The sequence below is a fragment of the Miscanthus floridulus genome, chromosome 16 (assembly GCF_019320115.1).
Source record: "Miscanthus floridulus cultivar M001 chromosome 16, ASM1932011v1, whole genome shotgun sequence".
Classification (NCBI taxonomy): Eukaryota; Viridiplantae; Streptophyta; class Magnoliopsida; order Poales; family Poaceae; genus Miscanthus; species Miscanthus floridulus.
Window position 1 is genome coordinate 103313959 of NC_089595.1, and position 14709 is coordinate 103328667.

At 45.0% G+C, this 14709-nt stretch overlaps 1 pseudogene; it reads left to right on the forward strand.

Moving 5' to 3' along the window:
- Positions 1-8066: 8066 nt before the first annotated feature.
- LOC136514015 (NADH dehydrogenase [ubiquinone] flavoprotein 2, mitochondrial-like) lies at positions 8067-14473 on the forward strand (annotated as a pseudogene).
- The last annotated feature ends 236 nt before the right edge of the window (positions 14474-14709 follow it).

Consider the following 14709-nt stretch of genomic DNA (forward strand, 5'->3'; position numbering starts at 1 on the left):
CAAGTTGAAACTCAATGAAGTAACATATAGCATATTTGAAATTGAATGATCATTTGATATTGCCACTTTGCCCAATCCTTGAATTTTGCCCTTTGAGTTGTCACTAAATATAATTCTTTCTTGGCCATCTACTTCTTCATCTAGTGAGGTGAACATACGAGGATCACCGGTCATATGTTGAGTGCAACCACTATCAATTACCCAATAACTTCCACCGGTCTTCTAGTTCACCTATACACAAGAGATCAAGCTTGTTTAGGGACCCAAACTTGATGAGGGCCCTTGACTTTCTCAACAAGTGACTTTACAACCCAAATTTTTTAGGCCTATTCTTGTTGAGAGGTCCTAAGAATATAACTTTCATTTTACCACTAGAGTCCTTTCTAAGCATGTAATGAGCATTGAAAACAAAAGGTCTAGCATGCTTAGGCAAGGGTTGTGGTGGTGGAGTTTGACACTCATGGGCAAAGTGACCTTCTTGTCCACACTCAAAACACCTTTTTGGCTTTGGCCTTGACTTATGTTGTTGAGAATGAGAAGTATCCAATTCCACGTCTATCCATCCTCATGACGGTGTTCATGAGTAGCTCACTTTGAAGATGTTGATCTCTTGTGAATTTGCTCAACCCGGTCTTGAGATGTTCTTTTTCTAACTTGAGCTTCTTGTTCTCTTCTTTGAGCTCATCATGATTTTTCTCCTTCTTGAGTCTCTTGTTCTCTTCTTTGAGCTTCTTATTCTCAAGAATTAGATCACTATCATGGTTAAGGTTCTCTATCATAATAGTGTTTGTGGTTGATAGCTTTTCAAGATCTTTCTTAAGCTTCTCATTCTTATTCTTGATCTTGACATACTCATGATAGCGATCACCACCGAGCCGTCTAGGTGATGGCAATCACCAAGAGTAACAAGCACAAACTCTCACTTGACCATGACAAGCCTAATGAGAAGGGTAGATGCACACTTGCTACTCTCCTTGCACTAATGAGGCCTTAATCTTGGATTATAAAATCTCAATCACCTCACTAGGCCCTTGCTCTCCTTTGCACTCTCAAGGGTGTTTCTCAGCTGAACAAATGGGCAAGAGAGCTCCCTTAGACAAGTGGAGTAAGTATTTATACCCCTCATTCAAAACATAACGTTTAGAGGCTGAGTCATCACTCCATGGGGTGACTGGATGCTTCAGTCAGGGTGATCGGACGCTCCGGTCAGTTATCCCTGCCACTGTGTCAGAAAGAGTCGTTAAGTTCTGACCGGACTCTGACCTATGTCTAGTCAGCACTGACCAGATGCGTCTAGTGAAGAAAAATGCTTTCAGGAACCTTACTGATGTTGACCGGACATAGGCACCCAGAGTCCGATCACTTCACTATTCAGCGTCCAGTTAGTTATCGGATCCTGACCAGCGTTCGGTCAGCAGCACTGAGTGGACGTGTCCGATCAGAAAACTCCCTCTCTGGAACCTCCCTAGAGGTGACCGGATGCTGGCACCCAGCATCCGGTCATTTTTCACTTAGCGTTCGGTCGCAACCAGATGGCTTTAGTTGATCAAATGAACTGACCAAACTCACCCTCCAGCATTCGGTTACAACCAGACCAGTGTTCGGTCAGTCATTTTACCCTCCATTCACTTCCAACTCGAAATCCTATGTGAATGAAGTTTACTCCAATTAATCTTAGGGCTACTCCTGAGCTACCTAGTGCTAGATTTGACAAGTGTGCACTACACCTAACCCACTAGACTCACCTAGGTCAAGCTATTAGTCTATACCCCCCATAATAGTACAGCCAAAGGAAAAATAAAGTCCTAACCTACTCTAAGTGTCTCTCCAACACCAAACAACACTTAGAACTAGTCCATCCTTATTCTTGTCATCCATTATGGGGGTATGGCCCCCGGTATCCATAAGACAAGACATGGGTCGTACCCTCAGAGGTGGCCCATCCCACAAAATCAAGGTGTGCACGACACTGGTCGATGTGCACCGTAAGATATTGTATAGTACCAAATTGGACACTTTGCTTATAACCCTACCCCTCCAGAGTATATAAGGAGAGACATGGGTCATCTACAAACACCTCATATTCAATACAATACACCAAAGACACAAGACGTAGGGTCTTACATCGATCAGATGGCCCGAACCTGTCTAAATCGCTGTCTCTGCGCCTTGTGTCACCATCCGGTTCCTGATTACACGCACCTCCACCGATCAATCTACCATCGTGGGATACCCCTCGATGGACTATCAAGCATCTTTTGTCGATAGTTGATGCACCAGGTAGGGCTGTGTGTGCTGATCCATGGCGAACCAGATGGGATCTTAAGACTTACGTCCTGGTGAGATCAACTTTCATCTTGCCTGCGATGTCTACACGGAGATTTGCCGCTAAACTCAAGTCGCCGTGCGAAGACCAATAGCCCAGATCAAAAACTCTGACCACCTAGTTATCTAGTCAAACACCGACTAGGTAACGCCATACGCCGTCGACCAGACGCTCTGTCTAAAGCTAAGTCATGCTTTAATATTCTTCTAAATATTCTCTAATCTCCATATATCGCCATAATGTTACTCCGAGCTATTTTCTCCATGTTTGCTCTCCAAATGATTTTTTGAACCCCCAAACAATCATGTTGATGCTCGGATGCCTCTAGAGATGGCCCTGTCTCCGTCTCCTCCCTACACGTGCACGAGCGTCTGCCCTCTACGTTATGGGTGGTCGATAGCGGCTCCTTAGCGACGCTTTGTTCTTCCTACATGCACACGGGCTCCACGCTCCACGTTATGATTAACAGGCTAGCTAGGGATAGAGACTCAGCTACACACTACTGTTCGGGTGGTTTATATTAAATATAAATACATCTTCACACCAACTGATCGCCGAGCTACATATGTTACTTCATCGCCATTGCTGATTTTTCTTTGGAGTTTATATATTTTTACATCATTTACTACCTGTTCTATATATTTGTATTACAGGATCATTGTCTAGGTGATCGGACCACCTAGTGCTTGGACTTCTCCACCGATCAACTGGTCGAACCGCTAGGTTCATGGACTTCGTCGCCGACCAGTTGATCGGACTGTTCGCCGGTCATTTCTACTCAATGCTAACTTTGCCGTTGACTAGTTGACTAGACTATTCATCGCTTATGCTTCATCGCTAGCTACGCTAGGGGCTCCTTAGTGCTCGGACATCGCCAGATACGCTGGTGACTCCTCGGTGCTCGGACGTCACCAGCTACATCGGTTACTCCTTAGCGCTTGGACTCTTCATGCTCGGGGACTAAGTGGGCACACTTCACCCCACTCCTCGGTGCTCGGACATCACTAGCTACGCTGAGGACTCCTCGGTGCTCAGACATCGCCAGCTACACTGGGGACTCCTTGATGCTCGGACATCACCACGGACATCGCTAGCTACGCCGAGGACTCCTCAGTGCTCGAACATCGCCAGCTACGCCCGGGACTCCTTGGTGCTCGGACATCGCCACAGACATCGCCAGCTACACCGAGGACTCCTTGGTGCTCGGACATCGCCACGGACATCGCCAGCTATGCCGAGGACTCCTTGGTGCTTGGACATCACCAGCTATGTTGGGGACTCCTCGATGCTCAGACATCGCTAGCTACGCCCGAGACTCCTCGGTGCTCAGACATCGCCAGCTACGCTAGGGACTTCTCTGTGCTCGAACATCGCCAGCTACGCTGGGGACTCCTTGGTGCTCTGACATCGCTAGCTATGCCCAGGTCTCCTCAGTGCTCGGACATCGCTAGCTATGCCAGGGACTCCTCTATGCTCGAACATTGCCAGCTATGCCAAGGACTCCTCGGTGCTCGAACATCACCAGTTATGCTGAGATCTCCTCGGTGCTCAGACATCACTAGCTACATCGGGGACTCCTTAGTGCTCGAACATCGCCAGCTATGCTAGGGACTCCTTAGTGCTCGGACATCGCCAGCTATGTCGAGGACTCCTCGGTGCTTGAACATCGCTAGCTACGCCCGGGACTCCTCGGTGCTCGGACATTGCCAGCTACGCCGGGGACTCCTCGGTGCTCGAACATCGCCAGCTACACTTGGGACTCCTCGATGCTCGAACATCGCCAGCTACGCTGGGGACTTCTCTGTGCTTGGACATCGCCAGCTTTGTCGGGGACTCCTCGGTGCTCGGACATCGCCAGCTACACCGAGATCTCCTTGGTGCTCGGACATCGCCAGCTATGCCGGGGACTCCTCGATGCTCGGACATCGCCAGCTACGCCAGGGACTCCTCGGTGCTCGGACGTCGCCAACTATGTCGAGGACTCCTCGGTGCTCGAACGTTGCCAGCTATGTCGAGGACTCCTCGGTGGTCGGATCTTGCTACGCCTCATCAGTGTGCTATCAAGCTGCTCCATGCTGTTCGGATCAGGGTGCTGATCTTGGGTAGCATATTTGGGGTCTTGATACGTGCATGTTAGACGATGTCGGCAAGCTTTCAGACTTCTTTTTCTTTGACCCTGCTACAAGATTTATTCTTCATCTTCCAGTAGGCTCGGGGACTAAGTGGGCACACTTCATCTTGTGGTGAATGTGCACTTTTTGATTCGGGGCTCCACCCATGGACTGGTTGCCTGCTCGATCGGTCTTCTGCCTTTCTTCTACTTCCTGACCTTAGCACCACGTGACTACGTCACCAACTATCAGGCTGAAGGACTAGCTGTGGGGGTATGGCCCCCGGTATCCACAAGACAAGACATGGGCCGCACCCTCAGAGGTGGCCCAGCCCACAAGATCAAGGCGTGCACGACATTAGTCGACGTGCACCGCAAGATATTATATAGTACCAAATAGGATACTTTTCTTATAATCCTACCCCTCTAGAGTATATAAGGAGAGACAGGGGTCATCTACAGACACCTCATATTCAATACAATACACCAAAGACACATGATGTAGGGTATTATGTCGATCAAACAGCCCAAACCTATCTAAATTGCTGTCTCTACGCCTTGTGTCACCATTCGGTTCTTGATTATGCGCACCTCCACCGATTAATCTACCATCATGGGATACCCCTCAGTGGACTGCCGAGCATCTTTTGTCGATATCCATCCTTTGAAAACCGAAACGATTTCCATCGTTAGGGGCATGACCACCATGATTGCCTAATCAATTGCCATTACCATGACCTAACTTAAATTGCCTCAGCAAAACACATGTTGGTCATAGTAATCTCATGTTGTCATTAATCATCGAAACCCAACTAGGGGCCTAGATGCTTTCACCGAGAACGAGCCCACAACTGGTAGTGGCCGAGAACGAGCATGCGCCTAGAGGTGTTTGCAGCGCAGGCGACATCTTCTGTGATGCACTACCCAGGGTGGCAAACTGCAAAAGGTAACTTTGCTACTAGCTACCGGTACCATTAGGTCAAGAATTGTGTTAGCATCATTGTTTTAGTATCATTTGTTTACCTAAAACTTTGTATTTTACTGGTATAAATTATTATCTTTACAAGGTAGCTAGTTTCTGAAAGAACAACGTCAACTAGTTTCCTATATTTGAGTTGCACGTGACTTTGCTTGACGAGTGGCTACTGAACTTGGACATGACTATGCATTTTTGTAGATAACATGTGGTGTCCCTTTGCTACAAGTAGTGCAACCCCCCAACAATTTAGTTGTTGCAGTGCTCAAGTGAGGCGCCCCTATAATTTAGGATCTGCGCAATAAATCAATTTGGACAGAGGGTGTGAATTTGGAAATCTAGTTTTACTTGTTCAGCATAGATTACAAGCTTTTTTGCGCCTCCCTCATAGCTTCTATTATGCACAAGTGACACAGACCTACAGTGTAAGATCCATACAGTAAATCAATTTGGACAGGAGGTGTTGTTTTGTGATCTACTTTTGCTTGTTCAAAGTGCCTTCTCGCTGTCTAGTGGTTCACACACACACACACACACACACACAATATATATATATATATATATATATATATATATAAAAGCTATCTCAATGCTCCCTGCTTTAATTCAGTCGATTAATTTTGATAGGGTGTTTTGATTTTAAGATCTAGTTCTATACTTTACAAGTTCACTTCGTAGTAATGTAAATGAGCTATCTCATTGACAAACAGTTCCTCAGTTACTTTGCTTACTGAAAGTATATCCCAAAAGTTTGAGTTCAGTGCAGAGTGCAGACAACATTGAGCCCCTGGTTCAGACCTGCATGACAACTCTATCCTCAAAGATGTAAGTCATAACAAATCTTCTGTTTAATCAGTCAGCCTTTGTGATGCAGATTTTTACATTTCATTTATGTCCTTTAGTAATTCCTACATCTATGGTTAATAAGTTTAGCTTTTCGGAGGAGCAACGAGGAATTTTCTTTTCTCCGTGAGTGGCTGCTGAACTTGGACATCACTATGCATTTTTGCAGATAACATGTGGCGTCCCTTTGCTATAAGTAGTGCAACTACTACAGCTGCCCTTAGTATGTCATGTGAGCTTTGCTGAATTATTACTGCTTGTGCTTCACTATGTGAAGTTTAATGAGAATTTGAGAGTAGGTATGAAACTGAATTAATGATTCCTAATACCATCTAATCTACTCTTGTTGTGAATTGATATTTAGATTCTCATACTCTACTAGTTGGGCTCTCAAAAATGGCTTGTTCCCAATAAATAGATGCATTTCTTTCTAGAATCATAGCTGAAAACTGACTTATCTTATATTCATTTTGATTTTCAGGTAGCACATCTTATGGGTAACAAGCCAATTGAAGTGCTCGTGGATACTAATGTTTAGTTATTTTAGACTCCCTAGAGATTGAATCTTTAAGTTCAAACTTAGTTGTTCAAACTATATGGCCGTGAGCCAGACCAATTTGTAGTTTGATAAAATGTGACAACAGTGGGCTTGCTAATATATGAATGATCAATGTTTGTTTATATGATTGGTGTATCTTATGGGTTGTGATATATGTCAATGCAATGATGATTTGGCACTAGTTTGTGATGCTCTTTTTCGTCATTATGGTTTGGATCCGGGCTTAGATATGGGCTGGTTATAAGATACAAATAACTATTCTATGGCGAACACAAATTCCAATATGCGATGGCTCAATTTGGGCCAAAAAATATATGGCGCGGGATACATGATGTTTTTTTATCGTCATGGTGAGTTAACTATAACGTATTTTCGCTTGTCTATGACCAAAGTAAACTGTCAAATATAAAAGTATTTTTTATAGTGTGCTTGGCGGCCTTAGAATATAAAAGGGCCTGGGCTCTAAGGAGGTAGGCAGGCCAGAGGAGGCAGGCGTGGGGGCGAAGTGGCGAGGATGCACCCAACCATGGGTGCTGGAGGACAACTCCTAGGCCAAGGAGGAAAGGGGGAGCCTGGAATTGACCCAACAACACCAAGTTAGCGCGGTGGGGGACAGCGGAAGCAGGCTCAGTGATGGGGATGCCGCCGAGGATGGAAGGTTGCCGGTGGTAGGCGGGGAAGCGGGCATCGGGAGTTTGTGTGTGTTGAAGAAGAAACACTAAGAGTTTGTTTGGATGTCCATGTATCCACGCCTAAAATCCATGTGTGAACAATACTCGAGTTGAAAATGGTTTAATGAAGATCCAATGGTCGCTATTCATCGTCTGAACTGGATTTACGAGAATCGAGGCCAAAGGGGCAAGGTTGAGAATATTACTCCCTAGAATTTGAGGGTGACAGGGGTGTGGATAATTCTTCATTCTGATTCGAAGCCGATCCGATCCTACCATCACTAATAAAAAAGGATCAACAGAGTGACGATAATGAAATATAACATGCATTATAGCTAATCTCATAAGATATTGTTAGGGAAAAGGGCGGATGATTTCACCACTAAAAACTAGAAAAGACTGCGTAAACCCCCCAAAACTTGACTAAAAAATCACTGAAAAGTTCAGGTGTTACAGCCTAGAGGGCTGCCTCTTGGTTACATTACCAGTCTGCCACGGCCCATAGACTTTAAGCCTAATTTCAAAATAGGGCCAGACAACTAGATCTGGCCCATTGGGCCTGTAGAGCTCGTGTCTTAGCTATGCAACGAGAGTGGAAGACGGGTCGCTTCTTCTCCTACCTCGCAGGCTTCGCAAGGCGGCGACACGCCGATACCTCCTCCACCACCCGCTCCATCACCTCCCCCGCCGGCCACGCCACCATGCTGCCACCGGCCGCGCGCCTCGTGGCCCGTCGCCTCCTCGGCCTCGCCTCCGCATCTGCGTCGGAAGCAGCCGGCCGTCGGCTAGCTTCGTCTCCGGTTAGTCCTCTTCTCTGTCCAACCCCTACCCCCACCATTTCCCCAAACTAATCGTCTGATCTCCTCCGTGGAAAAATTTCCTTCCAGATCGCTGCTGCAGGCTACTCCGCCGCCGCTTCTAGGGGCTCCGTCTCCAGCACCAGGCCCTTCTCCACGGCTCTTAACTACGTGAGCACTCCTCGGATTTGTTCCCCCTGCGTTTGCCTGATCTGGTTGGTGATTGATAGCTCAGCTGAATTGACGTTTTCTATTGTTGTTGCAGCACCTTGATTCGCCGAAGAACAAGCCGGACATGAAATGGGAGTTCTCGGAGGCGAATATGAAGAAGGTACCGAGTTACTGACTGCCCTTGCATTTGTTTGTGATTCGCCTACACCTCTACTCAATAGGGTAAATTGGTTAGGTTTGGATTGATCATGTCAGATGTTGTTCATACCTATGCTTGGATCCTCAGTGTCTCAGATATGGTAGTGAGGATAGTGTATTAGTGTTTCCAGTGGGATGGTGATGTTAGTGGATTGGCCGGATCACTTGGATGTTGAAGTTTTCAGTTTGAGCTGATTGTTTGTTTATGAGAGGGAGATATCCTTGTAATGTGACACTTCACCAATGAGCTTATGTAATATGGCGATGGGCTTAATGCTAGACCTTGTTGACTTAATAACATGCTTGGTGAATGCAGCTAATATCTATAGTATGGACCTTGTTAGCAGTGCACTTTAATATATATGTTTCAATGTGTGTTCAGGTCAATGAGATACTCCCTCACTATCCAAGCAACTACAAGCAATCTGGTATTATTCCGCTGCTTGATCTTGCACAGCAGCAGCATGGTGGATGGGTGCCAGTTGCAGCCATGGATGCTGTAAGTTCTACTATGTAAAACCTAGGCAACTATCTGTTTTCTACATTTCAATATGTTTTGTTATGACCCATTTGAAAAAAAAACATGACGAACTTGTTTACGGACCTGTAGTTATGCATTCATTCACCGCAGTGCTTACAGAGTTATATTTCAGTTGTAATATATAGCAGAAACTCCTTGATTGACCCTTGCTTCATGTTACAGCCGCTGTCATTTATCCTTCCCAGGATAATCTTCACCCTATCCAATTCAACAACAACAACAACATAACCTTTTAGTCCCAAGCAAGTTAGGGTAGGCTAGTTGAAACCCACCAAGAGCCCCAAGTCATGGTTCAGACACTTCAATAGCTGCTTTCTAAGTACTCATATTCAAACATAGATCTCTAGGTATATTCCAAGCTTTCAAATCTCTTTTTATTGTCTCCCTCCATGTCAATTTCGGTCTTCCTCTACCTCTCCTCGTATTATTAGCTTGGCTTAGGACTCCACAATGCACTGATGCCTCTGAAGGTCTTCTTTGGACATGGCCAAGCCACCCCAACCGATGTTGGACAAGCTTTTCTTCAATTGGTGCTACCCCTAGGCGATCACGTATATCATCGTTCCGAATTCGGTCCATTCTTATGTGACTGCAAATTCATCGCAACATACGCATTTCTGCAACACTCAGTTGTTGAACATGTCGAATCTTTGTAGGCCAACATTCTCCTCTATACAACATAGCCGGTCTAATCGCCGTTCTATAGAACTTGCCTTTTAGCTTTTGTGGTACCCTTTTGTCACAGAGAATGACAGAAGCTTGTCGCCACTTGATCCACCCTGCTTTGATTATATGACTTGTGCTGTGTCGATTATCTTTATCTCTGACAAATCTCTTACCAAGAGTTACCTTAGGTCTTGTACAAAAATAAAACCAACTACTGCAAACTTAGTCTATGTGCTGTTAGCCTGTTATTGATGGTTCAACACTTACAATGTGTATTTGCTTTCTTCTATGAGTAATGTTAGCTGAGTTTCACTAGTGTTCAAATCTAATGTCTACTGAAGACAGGGGACGGGGAGAACCAAGTCACATCTTGTAGAGTAGTAGTGTACACAACATTTGTATGTAACACCATTTGATAAATACGATATTATCCTGGCCTTGCTTGTGCAGAAAAAAAATGCTACCAGGAAACAATATGCCTATTTTTTTGAGGCAACAGGAGGGGTTTCCCTTTACTGAAAGCTCTGTAGCTATTCCTCTGTGTGCGAAGTAGTTCTGCTTTGCATTGAATAATATTTGGTTGTATTCCTCTGAAGATGTAATTGTCTCAATGGCCAAATACTCCAGCACATAAAAAACATGATTCCCATGAGCCAGCTGTTGAAACCTTCCAGGACCTGAAATAGATTGTGTTGTGGCTGAATTTGCAAGTGCTGGTAGATGCCTTAGTTTTGAGTGCAGTGTTGGAAAGTGGAGGTTAATGACCAATAAAAACAAGCATATTTGCCTCAATGGAAGTTGACATCTCCTGTATAAATATATCTTTTGTGCAGCTGAAGCTACAGCAATTCAGAAATATTCATATATAATTCTGTTCATAGCATATGAATAGTTGAAGTATTAAAAGTGGTTATGTTATACACTTATCAGATGTATGTTATGATAGATTGTGTTATTATCTGTTTACGAACTGTTGTCATCATGTTTGGAAAACTTGATTTGCTATGTTTTTCTGTACTTCTGGCAATGCTGTCTCTGTTATTTCAGATTGCTAAAATCGTCGAAGTTGCACCAATCAGGGTATATGAAGTTGCTACCTTTTACACAATGTTTAACCGGACTAAGGTATCTTGATGCATTACTGCCTATTTCGTTGTCATCGTTGCCCCCACTAGCATCTCTGTTATGCTTTTGACCTTTTCATTTTAATATCATTTATTAGGTTGGTAAATACCATCTTCTGGTGTGTGGAACTACACCTTGTATGATTCGTGGTTCACATGAAATTGAAGATACATTGTTGGAGCACCTTGGAGTTAAACGAAATGGTTTGTATTACTATTCATGATACTGTATCCTGTTAAGGGTGCTATTTTCTGGTTAGTTACCACCAACATTGTCTTCTGAGCCTGAGCTTCTCGTGCTTTCTCTGCAATATCGTTGACATTTTTGTTGCCTTGCAGAGGTGACCAGTGATGGCTTATTTTCTGTTGGAGAAATGGAGTGCATGGTAATTTGATCTACGTATTTATGAGATGCTACTGCAGATGCCTTCAGAGTTCAAATTGCTCTTTTTAGTTGTGTTTTAAATGTTTAGCAGCAGTAGTCTATAATGTGTCATCAATTAATGGTTTTTAACACATCAGCTATTTCTATTAGTTCTTATGTAGAAATCACTTTTATTTTATTTGTTTTATTTCGGGGAGCTAGAATGCACCTTTTCTAATCACATGTCTCCTGCATTTGCAGGGTTGCTGTGTGAATGCTCCTATGATTGCTGTGGCTGACTACTCGAAAGGCTCAGAGGGTTACACATACAACTACTATGTAAGTTTACTTGCATGAATTGGCACTTTCCTGCTGTCATTATTTGTTTCCCTATTAGTCTGTTATATGCTCTTAAACCCTATTCCATGCAACAGAAGTACTTAAGGCATAAAAACATACATGACATGACAAATAATGTTTATTGCTACTAGGTGATTGCCCGTGCGTTGCAACGGGGCAACTAAAAATTTTACGAGACATTTGGTAGCCATCCCACAAAGACCATAGTGCATTGTCTTGTGACAATAACATAAATATGATGTTTTGAGTTCGATCTTAGCAAGGGAATTGCTATAGTGTAGTCCTAATTTTTCATTTTTTTCAAGCAACGCATTAGACCCGTTAGATTTAGATCAGATGGTTCCTGTTGATCTTCTACCTTAAGTTGTTCTTCAACACCAGTCTCAAAAAGTTCATGTGTCTCCGCCGATTGTGGTCGACCTCCGTCCTCGGTGGCCTTTCGGTCGCTGTGTTTGGCCCACTCCCCTTGCCATGCTAACCTAGTTTTGCCCTGGCTGGCAGTGGCCATGCCACTCCTCCCCCACGCCCATCTCCTATGCCTGAACAGCCTGCCTTCCCTAAGCCTCTTTCTATGCCCACATAGCACAACCAGCCCGACCCCGAATGCTTTGACAGCGTTATTTTTCAGTTCATTGATGTCCATCCAGTTGCAAAACAGAACCAAGGAAGATTAAGTTTTGGTTTTCCTTTACACCTCCCCTATTCCCCTATACTACAGGCGCCTGAAGATAATACCTCAGTTTTTCAACTGGATGGGCATCAATGAACTGAAAAATAATACTTCAGTTTTTCAAATGAAGCTTTGTACTCATTCTACCAGAGTTCCAAGAATTAACATGCCTCTGAGATTAGACTTTAGATATCACCATAATATGAACTGCTTTTATTTGCACCTGCTTATTAGTACATCTAACTATTTGTACTGCGAGATTACCTTTTTGAGAACTTTGTTAATTATTATACCCTATCAATATTATGAGCAGATGGAATCATTTTTACTTTTAGTGAAGAAGATTCCTGTTTGTTTCAATAATTTACCATGCATAATAAAGTGGTGGCAACGATCTGAAATACAACCAATATCAATGCTTACATGAGTTGGCTTCGATGGTGCTGGTCCCGCTGAAATCGAGTCTGCATCTTGCCCTTGGACGCCTGGTCATCACGTGTAACTTTTCTAAGAGAAATAGGCGAGGCCAAGGCCCAATAGCCGAGTGCCACCACCTGCCTGGAGAATGGAGTCACGGAACATCACCGGCAGCACGGCGGTCGTGCCCCTCTTGTGTAGCTTCTCCGTCGCTGATCCGCGGGCCATCGAGCAAGGACGGTATCATCTCTTGTTGTTTGCAACTGGTCCGCTGCATGTCCACAAACCGGCCGCTGCGCGTCTGCAGACCGCAACCCATTTGCGTTGCATCTTCATAGCCACCCACGTTCACCTGCAGTCCATGGAGGAAGGACGGAGAGCGTCGTGCCCCGGTCACCCTTTCAGGCGACAGTGAGGAACAACGTGGGCGGCAGCATGTAGGGACCCGGCAACTCACGCTGCCGCTTGAGCAGCAAACCGTGCACACCGAAGGTGCGCCTTCTCCTGCTGGCTGCTAGGCTGCCTGCGAGGGCGGCAGGTTCGCGAGACCTCGCCGTAGGATTGGGTGCGAGGAGGGCGGGCCTTGTGGCCGTGTTGAGGAAGGATTTGGGAGGGCGTGGTGCATGGCACTGGTGATTGGGAACGGTGATGCAGTTCCTCGCCGAGGACAATGGAGAAATCAAGAGGATCGGCGTTGGAGAACTGCGTCAGTTTTCATTTCTTTTCTTCTCTAAGGGATTCTTTTCTTTTCTGAGCGAAATAGGAGCATGGGTGTTGGGGGCAGATCGTGGGCTGCGGCATGTGCGGGAAAAAAAAGATCGCGGAGGTTGGAGGAGAACAACGAATCGCGGAGTCGTACGAAAATCGTTTGGCAGACGGGACAGACACTTCCTTCTTCATATAGTAGAGAAGTAAAGATAAAAGGGCGTACCCAGCACAGAGAGCTCCTGCTCTGTGCGGGGTCTGGGAAGAGTGTCAGTGGCAAGCCTTATCCTCGCCTGTGCAATGCGAGGAGACCGCGACTCGAACCCAGGACCTTCCGGTCACAGACGGTAAGGCTCTCCCGCTTGCACCAGCCCCGCCCTTCATAGTAGAGAAGTAAAGATGACTTGACAAAAAAAAATACTGGTGCCATAACTCTGAGCCTTCCTTCTTTTGCAGGAGGACCTCACTCCAAAACGAGTTGTTGAGATTGTTGAGATGCTGAGAAGAGGCGAAACACCTCCTGTAAGTACCAGCTAACTTAACTGGATGTTTCTACTGTGCTTTTAGTTGGTTTGATTCTTTTATGTTAAGCCACAATTCTTTTGCTCACTGGTCAATGTACTGTTTTGGTTGTCAAATTAATTTTGCAGCGAGGCACACAGCACCCGGAGCGAAAAAACTCTGGCCCTGCTGGGGGGAACACCACCTTGCACGGAGAGCCGAAACCTCCTCCATGCAGGGATCTCGATGCCTGCTAGGTTTGCTTCGGAGCATTACGAGCACACAAATAAGTTGGCTCTCACTGTAAGGGATGTGTTGTTTGTATTCTGAAGCTTTCATGTGTTTCATCAGTGAAAGCTTCTCTAACTTTTGTCCTGCACCATCAGAGAAACGGTAAATTGATAGACAATAAGATGTTTTTTGAGCTGTTATTCAGTGGCAAACGCTTTGTATTTTGGCAACCTGTGAAGGAGCTGAACCTGTGACAATTGAAGAATCGACCACCATGCTATGCTATTCATTTTGTTCTATTAAGTCTTGTTGTTAACCCATTTAATGATGAGATCATATACTTGATATATCTCGAATTTTACAAATCAATATTAGATTATCTGCAATGACTGATAGTAGTTGTCGTATCTATCATGGGTCTCGGTTGATGGAACAGCTGGCAAATCTCACGAACTGGGGCACATGGATATGCCAAGAAC